Consider the following 8255-nt stretch of genomic DNA (forward strand, 5'->3'; position numbering starts at 1 on the left):
TGTTTATTACATAGCTCAATAACATGACTGGAACCTTTAAAATGATCAAGAAACAGGAACAAAAAGTCTATTAACAAGTCTCCACAAATGGAAAATTGCTCCAGTGAATGTCTGTGAAGGCCGTTGTTCATACCACTCTATGGCCAATGCTTAAACAGAACTTTCTTTAAAAAAAAAAAAAAAATCTGCAGGAGGCCTGATAGCATGACTGAGCAGGTACAGTGCTTGACAGGAAAGCCTGGGGACCTGAGTTCAATACCCAGAAACCATGTCTCTTAGGTTTCTATTGCTGTACACCATGACCAAAAGCTGCTGGAGAGGAAATGGTCAATGTCATCTTACAGCTTACAGTCTATCATGAAAGGAAGGCAGGGAGAAAATCTAGAGACTGGAATTGACACAAAGGCCATAGAGGAACACCATTTACTGGCTAGCTCTTCATGCCTTTTCTCTTACATACTTATACACTCCAGGACCACCTGCCCAGGGGTGGCCCTCCCCAAGTGATCTATGTCCCACTCCACCAATCATCAGACAAAAAATGTCCTTCAGACTCACCCACAGGCCAATTTGATGAGGATGTTTTCTCAGTTGAGTTCTCTTCACAGACGACCCAAGCTTGTGTGAAGTTGACATAAAGCTAGGTAGTGTATAGACAACCTACTGCGTAAGGTCATCTTCTAACCTTCACATATGTGCTGTGGCAAGCGAACCAACCACTACATACAATAAAAATCAAATGATTTTTTTAATCCACAGGATATAAAATTACAATTTGAAAAATCAATAGAACTGGGTGATAACAAAAATAGCACATTTTAAGTTTTCTCATACAGGGACACACAATTTAAAATAAGTCTTTTGTAAGAATGTTCTTGAAAGTAGTGAAATGATACATGGAGCTAATGTGCAAATATGAGTCTTAACCAAACAAACAAACAGCAAAGCACACATGCCCACAAGGCTGTAAAATGTGTGGGAAAATATCTTAGAATCTGACCGTTGCTTCTTGAGGAACCAGTAAAATAGGCAACTGTTAATCGTGTTGAATGAGTAATTTCTAAAGTACCAAGGTGCAAACAATACTGCACATGCAAAGAGTGACAATCGTCAACAGGGATTAGAAAAGGTACACCATACAGAACCATGAAAGATGACTACAGGAGAATGTCCTCCAGAGTTCACTGCAAGGATGGATTCCGAAGTGCATGCCCTATACATTTGTCAGCCCTACCAGCATGAAGAATAAGATTGAATAGTCAACCAGAAAGAAATGCATTAAATCAATAGCTAAAAAATCTTACCACAAAGGGAGGACTGAGTTCTATTTTAACAGGCAAGACCAACATTTTAACAAATATTGTATTCTGATATTGTGATATAAAGCTTCCAATGAGTTGGAGTGGAGTGTTGCTGTTTCTCAGCGAGCTTTCACACCAAACATAATAGAAGATCACAGGACACGGTGTGCTTTCATGCACAACATAGATCAAACACACCGGACAAAGGAACGTCAGTAACTCCAGGACAGCCCACAAGATTCGCCAGGAGAAGCTTGGGCCCATCTGAGGAATACTTGTCATTTAACATTTACATAATACAGTTAAAGCAACCAGTTGTTCCAGTTAGCCTCTCTAGTGCTGTGATAACCACTCTGAACAGAAACAAACTGGGGTGGGGGCAGAGTATATGGCTTGCAGGTCCCAGTCCACTGTTGAAAGATGCCAAGTCAGGAGCTTAAGCAAGAACCTGGAGACAGTAACTACAGCAGAGGTCAAGGAGAATCCTGTCCTGCTTACTGGCTTGGTCCCGCTGCCTCACTCAGCTAGCTCTCTTACACAGGAGAGGGGCACTCTTACATCAGCCATCAATCAAGAAAATGCCTTACAGCTATGTTCCACAGGCTAATCGGATGAGGGCAATTCCTCAGTGGAGATTCCCTCTTCTCTGCTATGTTTCAACTTGACAACAACTAACCAACACTAGTTTTAAAAAAGAAAGTTCTGATTACCCTAATAGAAAAAGTGAAAATTGCACAAAAAATGTCAACATTGGATCATGGGGGGTGGGGCGAAGTGACCACTGGAAAATTAACATGGGAGGGAGTTTCCTAAGTTACTATCATTTACGCTATGATATTATCATTAGGCTTGATAATAGAAAACATTAGAACTATAATAACTGCATAATACTGCACATTCTCTCTGGTATGCAGATCCTAGCATATTCTCTCTCTCTCTCTCTCTCTCTCTCTCTCTCTCTCTCTCTCTCTCTCTCTGTGTGTGTGTGTGTGTGTGTGTGTGTGTGTGTGTGTGTGTGCATCTTGTGCTCATGTGCACATGCCCATATGTGGTCATGAGTATGAATATAGGTCATGAAACTGGAAAGGGGACCCTGAAAGGAGAAACAGGAGGCTTGAAAGAAGCAGCTCAAGGGGTAAAAGAATAAATATTCCTTGAAAATGGAATGAAGCAACTGGGGGCAGGAGTGGAGAGTAGGAACAAGCAAAGCAAAGTGGTTGTTGCAAATGCCAAAGTCAATCCTATTACTTTTCATGCCTATGCCTATGTCATTACTATTTCAACATTACATTCAACGTCCCAGATAATGAAAGAAAAAAATTAAAGTTTGAAAGTGTAAATCCCAGCATGAGTAGGGGAAGATCATGAAGTCCCATGGGTATTGAGGAGCTACTGCAATTGATGGCTACTAAGGAGAAGGACAGTCAGTTTACTTCAGGGATGTGATCTCTCATAGACTGTCTGTGTTCTGAATGGGTTCATACACATTAGAAGTGGGCAGGACTAGACTCGATAGGTAAATAAATAAATAATAAATAAATAAATGGAGGACTTGGAGGAGGGAAGTGGGAGTGTGGATATAATTATAACACATTGCATGTATGTGCAAAATTCTTAAGTAATAAATTAAAATACATATTAAAATGTGAACAAAGGAAACAGCAGAACAGGAAGAGAGGAAGAAACAAGTCTTCTCCCAGCATGTAAGCATCTCAGTGGCTTCTACAAGCTGTTCTCTATTGTCCTTCAAAAGCCTGCAAGATTGCTATAAAGAAATGCTACTTAAACCCCAAAGTGTTCTTGTGTAGTCCATGTCTGGAAATAGTTTTACTCTAGTGTAATTTATGGATATTTCCTCACCCAGTAGATGATGATCTTCTTTTCTTCCACAGGCTAATACTTTCCAACTTTTTGTATGGAAAGACTTGATTCTGAGAATCATACTGAGAAAACAGTAAATCAAAATAAAAAATAACGATCTTTACACAGGTAAGCGTCATCCAGACCGATTGCACCTGGGTTTCTTAGATGCTAATTAAATGGATTCTTTATTTTCATCAGATATTAAACTGGAGGGGTGGCATCAGGGTTATTCGTTCACAGAATGCACAGTAAAAAAAAAAAAAATGCCTCTGAGCAGCAGACATTAAACCTCCTACAACTCTGTCAAGATGTACACACCACTAGCTCTCTAAGACTACTACAGACAAATGCGGTCCTGTGTCTGCCGTGGTCCGTGTCTATAAAGCTGTTCACATAAGGAAATATATCTCTCATCAATCAATTTTGCCGAGCTGTCTTTTTAATTAATTCAGAGAGTTTTTTTAAAATGTTGACATTGAGGAGATTTCCAGGATCCGTAGGTGGTCTTCCATGTTGTTACATTTCTTGGCTAGAGCTTCCAGGAGACAAAGTGGTGAGCAGAGTAAATGATTCTGATGGTCTGGGAGCGTTGACCACTGCTGAAAGCGGAGCTCTTAGCTCAGTGTTGTGTGTCTGGCACCACATCATGTTCTGGATTTCAGATTGTTACAGATGGCTGTTGTCTTTGTGCACATCCCACAATGCATCTTCATGTAGTTTACTGACATGAGTATGCCTTTTTTTTTCCTTCAGTAACCCAATGGGCTTGATGCCATGGTCAAAGCCTGCCTTGTCATTACACAGCTCCATGACTGTGAAACATGCTCCTCTTGATCCCAGCAGGTGTTAGCATCACTGAAATTGATACCTCTCATGTTTCAGAATTTTACAACTATCTAGATAATTGAGATTTATCTGCATAATTAAAGTTTCTAATTTTTCTATTTTGCAAAATTGCCAGTATTGGCAGCTACTTTCATAACAGATATTATAATTTCAGCATTTCTGGTGTTCCAAAACACACATCACAGGAAGTAACACATATTTCAGGTGTAGAAGGTACTCATGGGCAAGGGAAAGAACCAACATGTAGTTTACCAAGCACATGCCCGATTAGAAAAGTCTGGAAGCCTACAAGGAGACAAGTAGCTGCCCCATACAGGCTCAAGCTAAATAGTTTCTGGGTCCCAATGAAGAATTCAACACATGACAGAACATAAATGTTTCTCGTTATCTTGTAATTTGTTTTGTGCCCAAGGGGTTGAGGGAAACATTTTTAATCAGCCTAATTTATTTATGATCATTTAAGCTACTATGAATATCTGCCTTTCTTTTTGTCGTTGGCTTTTTCATAATTTGTTTATTTCCTCTAACTCCCTGTGCCTGAATCTGGAAACCAGTCTACACTGTACCTGTGCAGCCATCTCTGAGACTTTCCATTTCAACCTTTCCCATCCATCTCCAAGAGCGAAAGGTTTGCAACTCACTCCATGTGCTTCTCAGGTTCTGTTATTTTTGCAAAAAGGTTTATTTCTGTAATTCTGACTTGTTTCATTCATTTTTTCCCCCTGCAGTCTTCAAGGTTACTGGGCATTTCTTTAATGCTTGTCATTCACTTCCAGGCTATATGTGTTTTAGTTTCCTTTCCAACTGTTCATGGTAACACAGGGACTCAGTTGAATTTGTACATTGACCTCATGACCTGAAATCCTGCAAAACCCTGTACTAGGAGCATTTGGCTGACTTTCTGAGATGGTCTACACTGGCAATGCACTGTCTGCATTCAAGTAGAGATGGCCTTGAACAAGATCTGTTTCCCTCTTCCTCAGTCCATTCCCTCTTGTTTCCTGCTTGTCTGCTTGCACCACCTGCAACTTCTAGAACAATTTTTCATGGAAGTGATGTAAGCACAAGTCCTTGCCTAGTTCTCCACCCAGAGGAACCCGCCATGGTAGCTGTTAACTGTAGCGTTCCCTGTGGCTTTCAGGATGTCTTTTGTTCATTCAGGGAGGTGCTCTTTAATCTCTTGTTGTTTGCGCATGTTTTAGCTGAATAGATGTTGAGTTAGTTGCAAAATAATTTTTATTGTTGTTATTTTATACTCAGATACTATCTAACTTTGTATCCCAAATTTGAGATTCTTCTGCTTCAGCCCCGGCACTCAGATTACAGGCATGCCCCACCATGCCCACTGAATACAGTTTCTAAATCTACTGAAATGATCTTACTACTTTTTTTCTTTCATTTTTGATAAACAGCATTTATTGGTCTCTTAATGTTGTGTTAGCATTTCATTCCCAGAAAGCAACAACTTAGTCACAAGGCATTGCCTACCGGATACACTGCTGGACACAGTAATTCTCTTGGACACTTTTAAATCTGTGCTGGGGAAGCACCTCAGTTAGGGGGCTTTCTGTAATATCCATGGAACTTTTCTAAGAGAAAAGGGCTGATCTCAGGGAAAGACGTTGGGGGGACACTATTCTCTATCCTTTTGTCTGAACAAGTTTGTGTAAATGTGTCTAGCACTTCTTCTAGAAACAGCTGATGAAACTCACCAGACAACTTCTCTGATCTTGGAGATTTTTCCTGTTGGGAAAACATTACCCCACACCGGAAGGCTTCTAAGTGGATCCACTGCTCACAGGCACTCAGTTCTATTCACATGTGTTGCCTCTTTGACTCAGCTTGTTCTGTACAAAGAGTTCGTCTGTTTTGTTAACGCTTTGAGTACACTCCCCGAGGTAGTGATTCACACTTTCTCATTGCATTTTGTATAAAGCCTAGAGTGACAACTGGTTTTGTTCTTGGTATCGCTCATCATCATTGCTTCCTTTTTACCTAAGCTCCACCCAGGACACGACCAACCGTACTGATCTTTCTAAAACTTCAGCTTTGCTTTCATCGATTTTCTTGACATTACTCTTTTTAAATGCTTTGACCTCTCTTCTTATGTTCTGTGTTAATTTTAATTGTCAACTTCACACAATCTAAAATCATCTAGGAAGGAAGTCTCAGTGAGGGACTGTCTAGATCAGGTTGGTCTGTACACAATGCCTATGGGGGGTTGCCATGGTTATTATAGTTGAGTTATGAAGACCCACCTACAGTGGGTGGTGCCATTCCCTAAGCTGGGGTATCCTGAACTTGATTAAATCAGAGAGAGTGAGTTGAGCCCTAGCATGCATGCATTAACTCATTGCTCTTTGCTCTTAACTATGGATGTGATGTGACTGGTTCTCTCACGCTTCTGACACTATGCCTTCCCTGCTGTGAAAAACTATAACCAGTAATTGTGAGCTCTTTCCCCCTGAAGTTGGAGAATTTTATCATAGCAACAGAAAACAAAACTGAGTCGTCATTTTTTTTCAGTTCTTTTAACTTGTTTTGGTGAAGAAGCTCTCTCTTTTCTAGTTGCTTACGGGTAAGCATTGATTTAAATTTTCCTTTCCAATACAAACATTTTCATGTTATAAATTTCTGTCTGTGTCCTGCTTTGGCTGTGCCCCACAAGATTTCTTATAATGATTTTCATTTTCATTTAAATCAAAATATTTTCTGACTCCCTCTACCTCTGTGACCCATGTGTTACTTGAGTATATTATTCTATTTTCGGATGTTTAGACATTTTTCAGATTTTTTTTCTGTTCCGTTACTGGTTTCTAAATTAATGCTATTTTTGCCAGAAGGAAACTCATATAGATTTTAACCACTCAGTATCTGTAGGGTTATTTTGCAGCCTAGAATGTGAGCATGATTGAAGCCCTGCACTTGCACAGGAACACATGGTATCTGTCACGGGGTGTCTGTAACTGTCCTTCTGGCCAGAGTGGACAGCAGACTCCTGTCAGTTTTCCAAAGGTGAAAACACGGCATTTTCTTGCTGCTGCAGGAGGTGCTGCTGAAGCCTCCAGCTGCACCTGAAACCTGCCTGCACCAATTTCTGTTCTGTCCATGTTTGTCCATGTGGATGCTCCTGGTTGGAACTGTTCTGTCCTTCCGGACACTTTCTGTGTATTTCTATTTATGCAAGCTCTTTGTCATCTCTGAATTCTTTCTTGCCTATTGGTTATCCCCCTCCTCCCGTCCTCTGAACTCACACTGAAACAGGTATCACTCCCTCCCTTTAACTTTCACCTAGCTCGTGGCTTTATATTAAAAACAAGTTTTTGAATAGACATCACACATTTGTGCTAAAAATCTGAAAACCTTTGCCTGTCAACAGGGAGTTAAGCTTCATGTTTCAATATCCACTTTATAGTTTGTTTTACATGTTATGAAGGTGACATGGTTTCAGCTTTGGAAAACTGGCAGGATCTGCCCTCCACTCTGGCCAGAGGAACAGCTACAGACACGCCATGGCAGACAGCATGTGTTCATGGGTAAGTTCAGAGCGTCTATCATGTACATTTATCTTGTTCTCCTACGTTATGATCTTGCTCATTCTTTTTATACCTGATTTTGTGTTGAATAATTATATAGGTTTTTTTATATTTGTTTTGTTGGGGGTTTCTTTAAAGCACTCAGATAGCTGCAGCAGACTCTCTTGGTGGCTTTTTTTATTTGTTCATATGGATTTTTTCCTTTTCTTTCTTTTACTGAAAATAGATTTTTCTCATATAATATATCCTGATAATATTATAATATATCCTCCCTCCCTCTCCTCCCATCCAGATCTACTCCTTTTTGTCTATTAGAAAACAATCAGACTTCTAAAGGAAAATCATATAATAGATATGATATATAATATAGTAAGATAAAACAAAAGCTAACACATTGGAATAGGATAATACAAGCAAACAGAAGCAAAAGAGCCCAAGAAGAGGCACAAAAATCAGACATAGATGTAGAAGCCTGCTTGTTCACACCCTCAGGAATCCCATCAAAATGCAAAACTAGAAGCCATAATATTAATGCAAAAGACCTGCAGAGTAACATACACATACACACACATACACACACATACACACAGATATACACACACATACACACACATACACACATGTAAACACACACATACACACACATATACACACATATACACACATGTAAACACACACATACACACACATACACACATATACACACACA

General features: G+C 39.8%; 1 protein-coding gene across 1 annotated transcript in view; it reads right to left on the bottom strand.

The window, feature by feature from the left end:
* Tcerg1l (transcription elongation regulator 1 like) overlaps positions 1-8255 on the bottom strand; it is a 186997-nt gene that overhangs the window by 167059 nt on the left and 11683 nt on the right. The gene's annotated exons all lie outside the window — the stretch shown is intronic.

Source organism: Grammomys surdaster, unplaced genomic scaffold (assembly GCF_004785775.1).
Source record: "Grammomys surdaster isolate TR1022 unplaced genomic scaffold, NIH_TR_1.0 125612, whole genome shotgun sequence".
NCBI classification, from domain to species: Eukaryota; Metazoa; Chordata; class Mammalia; order Rodentia; family Muridae; genus Grammomys; species Grammomys surdaster.